A 14,137-nucleotide genomic window follows, 5' to 3' on the forward strand; every position below is an offset into this window, starting at 1 on the left:
GGTCCCATCATCATCACTTCTTCCCCTTCCTCCACCAATCTCAACATATTATGTGAAGTATCATTAATATGAACTAGATTCAACTGTCTGTTCAAGAAAAGTTATAGGGTACGGAGAAAAAAAAGAACATGCAACAAAGTACCAGTAACTCACATTTCCAAATGATTATACGTTTGCAGCTGTTTCACACATAGCAAACCATGGTATGGTTATCAGGTCAAAGCCAGCTATAGTTTGCCGCAACATCCAAATTGGCAGGTTATGGATTGTGCTTGCCCTCCAATGCAGAATTGGTGGATTTAAAGTTCTGGTGTGGAAGGAAAGACAAACCACAATTAGCATAGTTGGATCTACAGGTAAACTGCGGTTTGCCTGAAAAAGAAAGTAAGAAAGGAATAGGAGATTGAAACTTCAAAACTTTAATCTGATGCCAAATCAGCCTCTCTTATAAATCATTAATACATATGACCAAAACTTTTGGTAAATTTGATTAGTGTTTATTAAATATTGCACTTGTGTAAGTAGCAGAGCTTTAACCTAGTTGGCTTATACTATAGTAAAATAACCAAAATGGAAACTATTTACAAGTTTAATAAAAAAAAACAGCCTCACTAAAGAGTTTAGATTACATTTCACTATTTATTCAAAATACAATTTAAACAAGTAAAATCTTTCTGTTGAAATGTTCAAAATTGTTTTATTACATTCCACTACAGAACTGGAAAAATGTATTTTTGACAGTGATATACATTCAGTTTCCGTTGCCAGGCATAGATACCAATAAGTCAGTTTCTGAGTGTTTACATCTGTGTGCATAATACACACATATATATACCCTAGCCAACATAGATGTTTCTCTGTTCAGAACTGGGCACGTTCAGTAAAAGCAAGTCCATTCATGTCTAGGTGTAAAAAGTAAAACATAACCTCCAATCTTCAGGTGGGCAACATATGGTCTGTGAGCCACACAAAGCACACCAAGTTCAAAGAAAAAGGTGCTCAAAGCCAAACAAGTGTATTTCAGCTCTCCTTCAGATGATAGATGCTTACTAGAAGCAGCTGAATATATTGGAGGCAGGGCATCAGCTTCAAAAATGTGGGGTGACAAGGCTCACATTGCTTTTGAAATTGCAGCCCATATGTCTTTCAAAAAAAAAACCCATTAAGTACCCTAAGAACCAAAACATTGTTGTATATATAAGCCTACGCAGACATATATGCTTTAATCTGTTTTTAGTTTATTACTGATTTTATCTTTTGAAAGTTTTAAAGTTGTTTTTATTGCTTTTATTGATAATTATATTGTTTTATTATCTTTATAAACTGCTTTGAGGAGTTTTTTAAACACTCAAGTTGTGTATAAATTTTATGAATTACATTAAATCAGTTAATCAATCTTGCAAAATACCTGTGTGGCCCAGGCTTCAGCATGCTATAGATATTTTCCCCTTCAAACCACTGCAAAGTTGCTTTAAAATCACTACATACACTAGGTAGCAATTGTAGCATGAATGCAGGCTTGAAATTATTGTACTGTAACTGTATTGTAACTTCTGAATAATTTTTTTTTATTAAAGTGGGGAAGTGGAGGTTGCCACTTGGATAAGGACAATACCATGTGAAGACACAAAGAACTTGCACACATCTAATCCACTTTAAACTGTGGTGTTTACATAGCCTAGCTGTGCTATTTGCCAAGCCAGGCAAATATACTAGACCTGGGTGCTAATTTATTTTTCCTCTTTTTTTTGTCCTTCTCAAGAGTCAGGTGGGATGAGAATGGACAACAACAACAACAACAACAACAAATAATTCAAGAGAAACAAAAAGAGGATCAATTAATTCAACCCCATTCATTAAAAACCTCACCCACATAATGACTGACTATTCCCTCTCTGGTAGGAAAGAAAGAGTACTAGTCTGTGCTCAGTCTCTGCTGTAATGATATGGAGGCTACCTGCAAGTAGAGTTTCTTTTACCACACCTAGTCTTAAATTCTAGCTCCAAGTTGAGGGAAAAGAAAGAGAACAGCTGCCACTAACACCACACTGTGGAGAAGCATCACAATATAGAGGACAGCTGGCTCTCCTGGCTACTCCCTATATTCCAGGAATTGGGGAAGAGTGTTCACTTTGTGTAACAGAACCTTTCCTCGGAACTGAGGGAGTGTCCTTAAATCTGGGATTAATAAAACTCCCATAAAAATCACTGATTTTTATGCACGGACTTGTAAAGCACTGTACATTAGATATAACAGAATTTGCTTAAATTAGCTGTCAACATATTGTTACACTGAGGTCTCAGGAGGTATAAAAACTTTGGAGTCCCCATTTTATTTACGTTACTTGTTTCCAACATTTGTAGACCATTTTTCACCATACAAACTCCCAAAGCAGTTTATACAGCAATAAATAAAAACAATCTATCAGCCAAAATAATTATCATATTTAAAACCAAACAGCAAATGTAAAAATGAAAGTTTAATAAACAGGCACAATAAACAGCACAGCAACAACACAAACCTCTGACTTAGATCATGTTAATCAAATCAAGCATAAGTCTAGGAGAACAGAAACACCAAAGAGGTAGCCATTTGTAGAGACGGACATATCAATCTATTTCCTCTGCAGGTTTAATGCGTACAAAAAAAGGGGTCAGTCTCATCGTGGTGATGTGTGGATTTTATATCCTTTGAAAATCAACTTTTTTCAGGGGGAAGGAAATTTGTATTTTCAAAGTAGTCCAATGATCGCCTTTTTCCTTCTTCTTAAAAAAAAAAAAACCCTAGACCATAGAACAACTTACTAGCAGTACCTCTGTCTTGCCAAAATTCAGATTCAGCTTGTTGATCCTCATCCAGCCTATTATCACTTCTAGGCACCAGTTCAGCACTGATCCAGCTACATGTGGTTCTGATGGTATGGACATACAGAGCTGGGTGCCCAGCATCACCACTAAGATGGTTCCAGCTAGCTCTGCTAAGGAAGCTGTTGGGCAGTGGAGTGAGGATCCCTGTTCTGTATCCATGACCCAACACTAGGTGCATTCCCTTGACCCTGGTACCCAAGGACACTGGATTACTAATGAAAGAATTTGCAATCCTTGTTACTGTCATATTAAGTACCAGGTAGGCACAGCTGGGACAGTCAGGCTCACCCAGCTCTATGTAATGCATACCTGGTTAGCACCTTAAGATGTTTTATTATGCACCTACCTGGCATTCAGCAATAGCACTTCAAGCTGGGAGGGTTGGCATGACTACCTAGATTCTACTGACAGGTAAGTGTGTGTGGTCAAGTGCCTGCTGCCTACTTTCCCTAACATCATCCCTCCCCCAGTGTATTCTAGGGAGTCAATATTACCCTGCCTGGGATTCTGTTGATCCCTTCTCTCCGCAATACAGTCAGCCAGGCACATATCTAACATTCCTTATCTGCTCTGGATCACCAAAAGAGTCACACAAACTGCTAATGCAAAAAAGAGTGTCAATAAAAAGTACAACTAATAAGGCACAGTGGAATATAAAATGACAACTGCTACCAAAGGTTCTTGTCAGAATTTCATTGCAGAATACGTGCAATATAGAATAGAAAAGACAGAGAAAAAAGCTCACTAAATACAGAGCCAGTGTAAAAACTGGGCATTATAATTTAAACAGTCAGATCTTAGTGGTGTACCCTGCACACACACACCAGTACAACCAGCAGCAATAAACACTCATAATACTTTCAACCCAGTGCCATCTTACCCACACATTATTTGCTGCGTACCTGACTGGAAGTTACAGCACACACTGGCAGTTACCAAAGGCTATGCTTTGGTAGCAACCTGGGGATAATCTCAAGCTTTTACAAAGCTGCACCAGTCTTCATATTAACTGTATACTTAAAGCTGAAATCCTATTTTGCCCATTAATAAATCCCATTGGGGCTTACTTCTGAGTCTAGGGATTTATCCAGACTTATTAGCTTCAAGGGCTAGGTATCTGCAAGCAGGGTGGAACACCACTGTTTTAAGCATAGATTCCACTGTAGAAGACCACCAAGTTAAACAAACTGGTGAGGGAAAGAGAAAGAGGAATCGCATTTATGCACATTACAAAGTACTTCCCCTTTGCTGTGGTGGTCATTCAGTCTCTACAACTGTTAAAGTTGTTCAGCCCTTCTCTGATGAAGATTTGACCAAAAGGCCAACAGATGCATGGTACTTTATTAAACAGGGAATATTTACAAAATGGTGGCAGTTATCATAATCAGTGTGTCTGATATTAAGTTTTGTGGACTGTTCCATTTGCAGTGGTTAGCAAGTCTTGCTCTGATGTAGCACTGAACTTCTGAGGTACCCCGAACACCTACAAAATACAGCCCACGACAAGGAACAAACCCCAGCCCCCAGATCCAAGTTCAGGAGGGGGCTGGAACTCACCATGTTGTGCTTCCAAGGTGTTTGGAGAGCCCCAAAATACAGAACAATACAAATGAGGCTCAACAGTCCCCTCAAACTTGGAGCTGAATACAGGAGAGATAATATTCACATTATGTCTCCAAAGCATGCTGCAACTGTAGGGACAGTTCCCCCCCCCCCCTAGCTCCAAGCTCAGGAGGAAGAGTTTGTCACATCAGTCAGAGGTGGCATGGACACTCACCCCTGATCATTCCAAGCTGCAGAAGCAGACATAAATGACTAAAAGCTCTTCATCCTGCACAAAGAAAACTAGCACATCAAGGAGAAGACTAGAGTTGAACACTTCTCACCAAATCTAGTTTTCTATGTGATGGTAACATTTTGACATGGAGAATCATTCATCCACCAGCTGACTGAGACAGAATACTGGCCAAGACCATGCTTGCCACCTTATCTTTTCTTTTCCTCCATCTCTTAAGAGGTGGACCCAAAATGTCTCATGCATGTCAAAGTAATTTCTGTGGGAGGAATTCAGTGCCTTTCTCTTCCGGATCCTTCCATCAGCACAAGCATTTCTGCTTGCCAGAACAACAACCCCCTCCACCCACCCACAGTTCAAAGGGGGGGGTGTTCCTGACCCTACAGAACAAATTTGCGGTTAGTGTGCCAGTAGGGCATCAGGTTAGTTGAATTTGGCCCTAGTGTCTAAAACTGAATTAGGCAGCTGTAGAAGTACAGAGAAAGAATCTGACAGCATATGGAGAGATTATAAGAGTGAAAAAACAAATCTTTTAAAAGTGAGACTTATCTTTCTGTCTTGTCTGGCTACCACAGGCAAGCAGAATTTTCATGCAGGCATGGGCAGGCAATTTCATACAGGGAGGTAAGCAAAAGAGAGAAGGGTCACTCCATCCTTCTCCCTTCTCCAGCTCACCTTGGGTTTTTTTCTGGCTACCAAGGAATGCAAGGCCTTTCACCTTGCCCAGCACAGAGACCTGGCAAAGGAAGGGTTGAGAGTCCTCCTTCTCATCTGCCAGTCCACCTGATAGAAGCCTTTTTCTTTTTCTATTAGTCTCTTAGTAGGCTCATAAAAACAGGATTTCTGGCTAGCTGCTTTTCTGGTCTTATATAGGCATTTTCTGTATGCTGAAGTAGGTTCTAGTGAACAAAAGTTTGTATCATACAAATATTAGTCTTAAAGGTGGCACAATACTCTTATTTTTTCTTTTGTTTTCCTTCCTCATTCTCCCCTCTCCCTCCATCTACTCTGTTGTAACTTCCTGTACATATTTGAAGGCCTTTTCTGTCATCTAGAATAATTAAGTGCAACCAATATATGGTATATCTTACCATTGCCCTATTCAAGCATTATTGCTCCTACATTGAACATTACAGGAATGGGGGTGCATCAAGTAGCTTCACCTGCTACCATCTATGCAAACAGAACAACTATCTATATCAACACAGCTTTCACACATATAGCTGTAGGTACAAAGTGTCTTTCATTTGATGACTGAGGAAATACTAGGGGATTGGGCACTTTGATGCATCCCTGCAATAACACTAAAAGGGCTTATATTGCAAGGGAAATAAAAACTCATAATGCAACTGAAATTTTCTGAAGTAAATTCGATTTTAGATAGTTCAAAAATTAACTTTAGTCACTGTAAAATGTTTTGCACATGATGAAAATCTGCACATAGAGGCTCCCAATATTACCCAATTCAGATTTATTTAATTCACATTGTCAGTGTGGCTAGGAAATTAGGAGAGCAACACTTTCCAAAAAATATTTAAATGCCTGAATAAATCTGATTTACTGTATATATGAATAGGGAATGCTCCAGTTTAGAATTCATCAGTTTAATTCTACTACTCCCTGAAGCATGATGCACATTTTGTCTTCATAACTGCATGTACAGAAAAAGAGTGTGGTTATTTGCCACAGATATATTAGCAGTTCCATAGGCTGTGGTTTTACATGCACTCTTAAGTAAGGGCTACCTTATTAATTATGTTTCTCTTAGATGAAATCGACTTCTGTCTGTAGGACTAACATGCAACTCATTTATAAATTATCATTTGTAATTTTGCCATGATTAATATACTGGAAAGCAACAACACTAAATATTATTATCCATGTTCAGTACAGTGGTACCTCGGGTTACAAACTCCTTGAGCTACGAACACTTCGGGTTACAGACTCCGCTAACCGGGAAGTAGTACCTCGGGTTAAGAACTTTACCTCAGGATGAGAACAGAAATCGTGCAGCGGCAGCAGGAGGCTCCATTAGCTAAAGTGGTACCTCAGGTTAAGAATGGTTTCAGGTTAAGAACGGACCTCCGGAACAAATTAAGTTTGTAACCAGAGGTACCACTGTACTTGTGTATAAACTTAACTTACGAAGTGGCTCTAAACTAAACATTAACAAACAAAATGGCTTCAATCCTATGCACACTTCAGTATAATTCTCAGTGAACTCAGTGGGACTTCTGAGTGAACTTGCATAAGACAGAGTTGCACATCTCATAGTTCTTAGAAAAATTTCATCAAATGAAGCTAAATGTTGGGACGGTCAAAGCAATGAATTGATCTGGTACAAATACCACACTATGTCAATCTATGGCTTAGCATGAATGCACGAGTGTGTGGACTCTCAAGACATTACAGCCACTTTGCCCCTCTCTAAGTAAATCTGCTGTGTTGAGTTAAAGTATGGCTTGACTTAGTGTGTCATGTGAACCTAGGCTCATGCTTTAGCTCTCTCCACAGTAACCATGAGCTGTAACCAATGTTTGTCCTGCGATTAACAGTTCAAGATTTGTTTGGGAGAGCTAAGCCATGAGTCTGGAGGATGACCAAGGCTTAGCTTAGCACAGCAGTTGAATGACCAGTGAGGAACACAGCAGCTTCAATCTCCTCTTTGAAAGTCTGCACACTCACACATTTGTGCTAAGCAATGATTTTGCTTAGTGTGATGTACAATCAGGCTAGCACATAGTTAAACTGTGGGAAATGTTATCACAAGATGTAGTGATGGCCATCAATTTGGATGGCTTTAAAAAGTATTTAGACAAATTCCAGGAGGTGAGCAATGGCTCCTAGATATGATCATGACATTACCTCCAGTATCAGAGGCAGTATGCCTTTGAATATCTTTTGTTTGGAATCACAAGTAAGAGAGTGCTAATGTGCTCATATCTTTCTTGTAAGCTTCTCATAGGCATTTGGTTGACCTCTGGGAGAATAAAATGCTGAACAAGACAGGCCTCTAGTTTGATCTTACGTTCTTAGGTTAGAGGTGCAGTTCCAGTGTGTATATCAGCTGCTTAGACTTTACTATGAACATTTCTTTTTAAAACTTACATCCTACCTACTTTCAGAGGAACTCAGTATATGTCACAGTACCAAAACAATAGTTCACATTAAAACTATCTCCAAGATATATCTAACAGAAAATGTATTGGATTTGAATATCCATGATTCTGATGACCACTCAGTCATGCATTTATTGAGCACTCTTGAACAAGTAAAAAATACTCCAGAATCACCTTCCCCTCCTATTAAAAAATGACTAAACAGAGACCCTTCTCACAAGAACATGAATACAAGATCGATAAAAAAGCACTTTCAAATGTAAGAAGGGATGTATAAAGGGCAATAGGGAAAAAAGAAGCAGAAGAAAAACATGTTCCCTATATGTGACCAAAAAAATGCTCTTAACAAAATAAGCTACCAACAAGTATCATGTAAGTTAGAATGCAACTTTTAGCTAGCATTCTTAATAATTTCAGTTATGTGTTGGCACATGAAACGGAAAAGTGATCTAACAAGCAGACTTCTCTTAAAAGGTAATTTCTCTATGTGAGGGATATAATTACACAATCCAACACAACTCAAACTCAACAATTTGACAAGCGGACAGTACACCATACTAATTTTAAAGCACAGTCATTCTTATCCAGAGAAGTATGACATCAAGAGGAGCACTAGTGGCAACCAAGATGTGCTATTCAATTACATTAAACAATAACTGCTGCTTGAATTACAGATAGGTAGCCGTGTTGGTCTGCCATAGTCAAAACAAAAAAAATTCCTTCCAGTAACACCTTAAAGACCAACTAAGTTAGTTCTTGGTATGAGCTTTCGTGTGCATGCACACTTCTTCAGATAGTATCTGAAGATGGTATCTGAAGAAGTGTGCATGCACACGAAAGCTCATACCAAGAACTAACTTAGTTGGTCTTTAAGGTGTTACTGGAAGGAATTTTTTTTGTGCTGCTTGAATTGTTGATCCTCCTCTCTCCTTTGGCAATAATTTAAGAATAGAACAGTTTACTGTGCCTTCGAGATGGGACAGGGGATATTCAAAGAAAGCTTGGGCAGAAATCCAAAACACATTTCCTTGAAAGTACATCCTACAGAAATCAATGGCTTCTACTTCCAAGTAAACGTGCAGAGCTGGGTTGTTAACCTCCACCTTCCATAGCACAGATTAGATAGCTCTGTTCTGGCATTGAAAATGTGTACCAGGACTGTTGCAAAACGCCCATCTGAAAGCTTAGCGAGGGCAGGACCTGGGGGGCTTGGTTTTCCATCAACGCAATCCTATGCGGGCCTGCTTAGTAAAAGCAAGCTCCGCTGGATTCAATGGGATTTGCTCCCAGGCCAGTGTTTAAACTTCCCTTTAGAGGGTGGCAGCTTAGAGCAAACCACCACCACCACTGGGACCCTCCAGTCCGACCCCTGCGTCAGAGCACCAAGAGGCTGGTCCATCCCTGGCATCTCCTGCTCACAAACCGCAAAGGACGAGAACCACTGCGGCAGCAGAAGGGGGTGAGCGGCAGGAGGGAGGCGAGAGAGGCGCAGGTACCAGCCAAGCCGGGTCAGCCCAATGCTGTCAGGCGAGGAGATGCCCCGGGAGCGGGGCGGGAAGGACCTCCTGCGTGTTTCGCGACCCCTGAGCGACGACCCCCCTCCCCGGGCGGCACCAGACCGCTTTTCCCCGGGCGGCTGCTCAGGAGACGTGGGAACGGAGGGCGCTCGCGGGGTGGGAACAGGGGGGGCTGAACCCGGCCAGGGCCTAAAGCGGGAGCCTCCGCCGCCCCCTCGCCAGGGGCAGGAGGAGGAGGAAGGGGGGCTGCCAAGGTGGCGGGGAAACTTTCCAGCCGCAGCTCCGGGTGGGGGAGGGGGGCTGAAGTCATCACGCAGCCGTCTGCGGGGGTCGCCGCCGCCACGCTCCCCGCACCCACCCACAACCCCCTGGCGCCTCCTCCCGGCGCCAGCCCCGCCGGTATCCCTCGGCCGCACCCACAGCTCGCCCGGCCCCAAGCATGCCCGCTCCGGCGCCCGCCTCACCTCCTCGGAAGCCCTCGGGGGAGCCACTCTGCCGCTTCGATTCCTGACCAAGCTCTCGGAGACGCTCCAGCCGCAATGGCCTCCCTCGGTCCCTCACAGGCCGCACCAGGCCCCGAGCGTGATGACAGGCAGCCGCCGCGGCCAATCCACGCCGACATTCTTCGAGGGTCGGCCAACCAGTCTTTCGGAGGCGGGTGTTAAAGGCCACTATATAAGGTAAGGAGTGACAAGCGCCTTCCTCGGTGACTGGGCGGGAGAGGGGGGGAGGGGTGTGTGCTTTGAGGTAACGTCACCTGCCTGTGCGAAAGTGAGCGGTTCCAATATTCGTATAGGGTGACACATATGGAAGGCCGTTTCCCTAGTATAATACTGTATTAGATGAAGAAGACAAACCAGCAAATGATCGCATGGCTGATGTTAGGCTTCCACATAATTTTGTTTTTCATTTGTGAAATGACGTTAAGCATGAATGAAGCATGAATGAAGCACTCGACACACACAGCTAGTTGCCCCACTCCGCACAGCAGTGGAAACGTCATTTTCATATATCAAAACGCTAGGAGAACGGATTAAGTGCGACGTGTTTGCTTTTGAAATGTATTCATATGCATAAATGCCCTGGACTTTGCAATCCCAGCAAAGGGCTGGAGCCGTCGGGTAACCTGCTATTTACCACAATAGGATATTGGAAAAGTGTGGCATACAAGGGTCAGTGACAGTGACATTTGAATCTCGTGCTGGTATATCAAATATGGGGAAAGGAGTTTGAACATCGCCATCCACTGATAGAGGAATGCACACCCAACTGTGAAATTAATCTACATTGTTTCCATTACAATGAGACACCTCTATGAAAAATGGCATCTGATAATTTTATCCTCACCAAGCATGAGATTCATCTGGCAACAAAAGAACACTAAGCAGATGTTCATCCTGTTCATTTGACACAATAGAAATCAGCAGGAAAGAGAAGGCTGCTTCTTTAAGTTTTTTCTACAGTTTTTTCTATATGGGCGTGGGTATGCATTTAACAATAAAGATCCAAAACATAATTATACACTATACAACTTACATCACTGGTGTAAAACACTGCAAGGTTTCAAAAAGGGCAGCAGCACATAAGAGGAACCCACATAATTTATCCTTCTGTAACTTAAGCCTTTGGGGGCAAAAGATAGCAACTCTTTAGGGTAATTCAATACTGTATGGAATGTACTGTATGGAATGTAAGATTTGTAAGTTTCTTCATATGACATTATGTGTATTAGCTAATATTATTTGAACTCCAATTAACATTAAACCATTTGTTCATTAGCTGACTTGATCCTCTTAATTCAAATTAATCAGTAAGTATACCGCTGCTAATTTAAATGCTTACTTTCTACTATGTTTTAAAAACTCTGACCAATGTAACAATTTTGCAACCTTACAAACAAGTGTTATTGCTAAAAGTATGAATTGTTTTTTCCCTATCCTTGCCAATAAACATCTAATGCTTCAATAAGTGCCCAACTTATTGTAATGATCATTGGAGACTGTGGAAAGAAATATTTTCTGGCAAATGACCTGTGACCAGTGTTACATGAACAATCTAACTGAGACAATTCATTGATAGACTTCCTCAAATAAATGTCTGCAAAGCAAGACGAAAAGCAAGTGTGCATATGAGGTTAACTATGAATTCACAAGTTGTAGGTCAGCATCAAGCCCATGTGTGATGCTGTAATGCCCATGGGAATTTGCACTTAGCTGTGGCAACACCCTAATAATTTGTTCCTTTGCAACTGAACAGATACAATTTGTGAGGAAAACAAATGTCACAGAAATCCCTCTTTTTACAAAGAGGATGAATATTATGTTGCATCACATGGTCAATAAATTTTGTTTTCAAACTCAACAAAGTTGCCAACTGACAACAGTACTTCAGTAGCTGTTTCTGCTTCTTTCTTTCTGCATTTTCTTTCAGGATATTCACACTTCCCATAGTGTCATTATTCCCCCCGTTTGTGGTGTTTATTTTATATTATGTTAAAATTCATTTACGCTTTGTGTTAAATACTGCCTTCAACCATTTACAGTTGTTCACAACTGGACTTAACTGTCAGGGATCCTTTACCTTTACCTTTTTACTGTTCCCTGAGGCAAGGCAAGAGAGCTTCAGCTCCTGAGGTTAATTTTTTTATCTCTAGATCAGGTGTGGGGAACCTCTTGCCTATGGGCCAGTCTTGGCATGCCAGACTTCCCCATTTGGCCCATGAGGTTATTTTGGGCAAGCCATAGCCAGCCACCCTAATCCTGATGTCATACAGGTAAGAGTGGGGCTTGACCAATCATATTTTACAGCTCCTTTAAAAGTAAAGGTACCCCTGACTGCTAGGTCCAGTCGTGGCCGACTCTGAGGTTGCGTGCTCATCTCGCTCTACAAGCCGAGGGAGCCGGCATTTGTCTGCAGACAGCTTCCAGGTCATGTGGCCAGCATGACTAAGCCGCTTCTGGCAAACCAGAGCAGCACATGGAAACGCCATTTTCCTTCCTGCCAGAGCGGTACCTATTTATTTACTTGCACTTTGACGTGCTTTCGAACAGCTAGATGGGCAGGAGCTGGGACCAAGCAACAGGAGCTCACCCCGTCACGGAGATTTGAACCAGCAACCTTCTGATTGGCAAGCCCTAGGCTCTGTGGTTTAGACCACAGCACCACCTGTGTCCCACAGCTCCTTTAGTCCAAACAAAGTTTATTTTGTTTACCAAATGAGAAAGCAGAACTATCAGTACCATAAAGGGTCACTAACCTATTCTGTTTTATTGAAGAGGTTTTTAACCAAACTTTAGCGGGTGGGGGATAGAGGAATTTGGGTCGTCTTTCATAGCACACTTCTGGCTGCTTTACTCACATGAAAAAATCTGTTTTGTGAAACTGTTTTCAGATAATAAAACTCTGGAAAATCATCTTCAAAATGATTCAGAACATGTTAACTATATGTGAATATAAAAAAATAGGTCTGCAGATTGACCCTTAATCTCTTCTATGGGACAGCCCTTCAGGAGATAAGACAAAAATGGGTACAGCCAATGCAAAGTGCTCTTGCCAACATGTGTCTCCCGGCACAGCAATGAATCCACGGGCACCTCTAAGGATGTTTACCTGAGGAACCAGCAAAAACTGAACACTACCGACTATGAGATAAAAATAATAGTAGTGGGGTAGAGGAAGAAACATCAGAAGAACAGGATGTTTTAATTAAAGGGAAAAAAAGGTTTTGCAGGGGAACAAAGAATGTAAGCTCACTTTATCCCAAATCCCAAGGCTTTTGAGGCTGCCAGTGAGCTTGAACTAGTTAAATAAATTGAAGTCACTAAGTAGCAGAGAATCTACATCTCATGTGCAGCCTCTCAAAGTTAAAGGAATTTTATCCAAAAAGGGACATTATTGTACAGACTGCTTATTCTCTTCAGTGAGCTGTAGCGTAAAAATTGCTACTTTGAAAACTGCAGTATGGGAACATATTGAGAAATTACCTTTGTGGCAAAATTTATTTCTCTGGGAAGTGAAGAAGTGATAGAACTTCAGCAACACAGTTGCTAGAAATATAGGCAGTCATTTTCTTACTTTGGAAAGTTCCATGAAGCTTGAAGGTACACCAGTTAAGTGCACAATATGATTACCTGTCTGCATTGTCAGTGGCACTGATACTTTGTGTCAGTCATAGTAATCAGAAATTTTGAAACATCCCCATACTGTAGTTAGAATTTTTTTCTTCACCCTGATTTGTCCAAGACTATACTGTGAGCTTCATCCAGAGGCACCACCAGGGCCGAAATATGCAGCAGAACACAACAAAATGAGAAAAAGGGCCCCCCAACAAAGCAAGACTAGCGTACTATATTCTGAAGTAATACACATTACCATCTAAAGAGCCCACATCCCTAACCTGGTCTCCCTAAGAATAAGAATTTATTACTTATACCTTATCCACCATTAAGTCCAGGATATAAAATTAACTAATTATACCAGTGGATCCGACAGTGTCCACAATGCCAGGCCAAAAGGTTGAAGAGGCATCAAATCACAGCAGAGCACAGGCTAATTAAGAACATAAGAGCAGTCACAGTGGACCACTGCCTCTGGAAGGCTTGCAATCAGGACATGAAAAAGTAATCCTCTCCTGTTGTTGACCTCCTGGAACTGCAAGTTTCATACATTCATCATAACTAATATCCATAGATAGACTTGTCCTCTGTGAGATGTGTCTAATATACTTTTAAAGCTATGAAAACTAGTAGCTATTATCTCCTCTAGTGCCAGTGAATTCCATAAATTAATTTTTCATTGTGTGAAGAAATACTTCCTTTCATCTGTTCTAAAGCTACCAG

At 41.4% G+C, this 14,137-nt stretch overlaps 1 protein-coding gene across 4 annotated transcripts in view; it reads right to left on the reverse strand.

Moving 5' to 3' along the window:
• MAPK9 (mitogen-activated protein kinase 9) overlaps positions 1-9,908 on the reverse strand; it is a 32,978-nt gene extending 23,070 nt beyond the window's left edge. For 2 of the 4 annotated variants that reach the window (XM_081900640.1, XM_081900643.1), the window contains exon 1: positions 9,764-9,907. The gene's annotated coding sequence lies outside the window, so the exon portion shown is untranslated. Of the gene's footprint in view, positions 1-153; positions 308-9,763 lie in introns of all 4 variants that reach the window. The other 2 variants (XM_081900642.1, XM_081900641.1) reach the window with 2 other exon arrangements.
• Between the last annotated feature and the right edge of the window lie 4,229 nt (positions 9,909-14,137).

The sequence above is a fragment of the Podarcis melisellensis genome, assembly GCF_964234715.1.
Source record: "Podarcis melisellensis genome assembly, chromosome: 2".
Lineage (NCBI taxonomy): Eukaryota > Metazoa > Chordata > Lepidosauria > Squamata > Lacertidae > Podarcis > Podarcis melisellensis.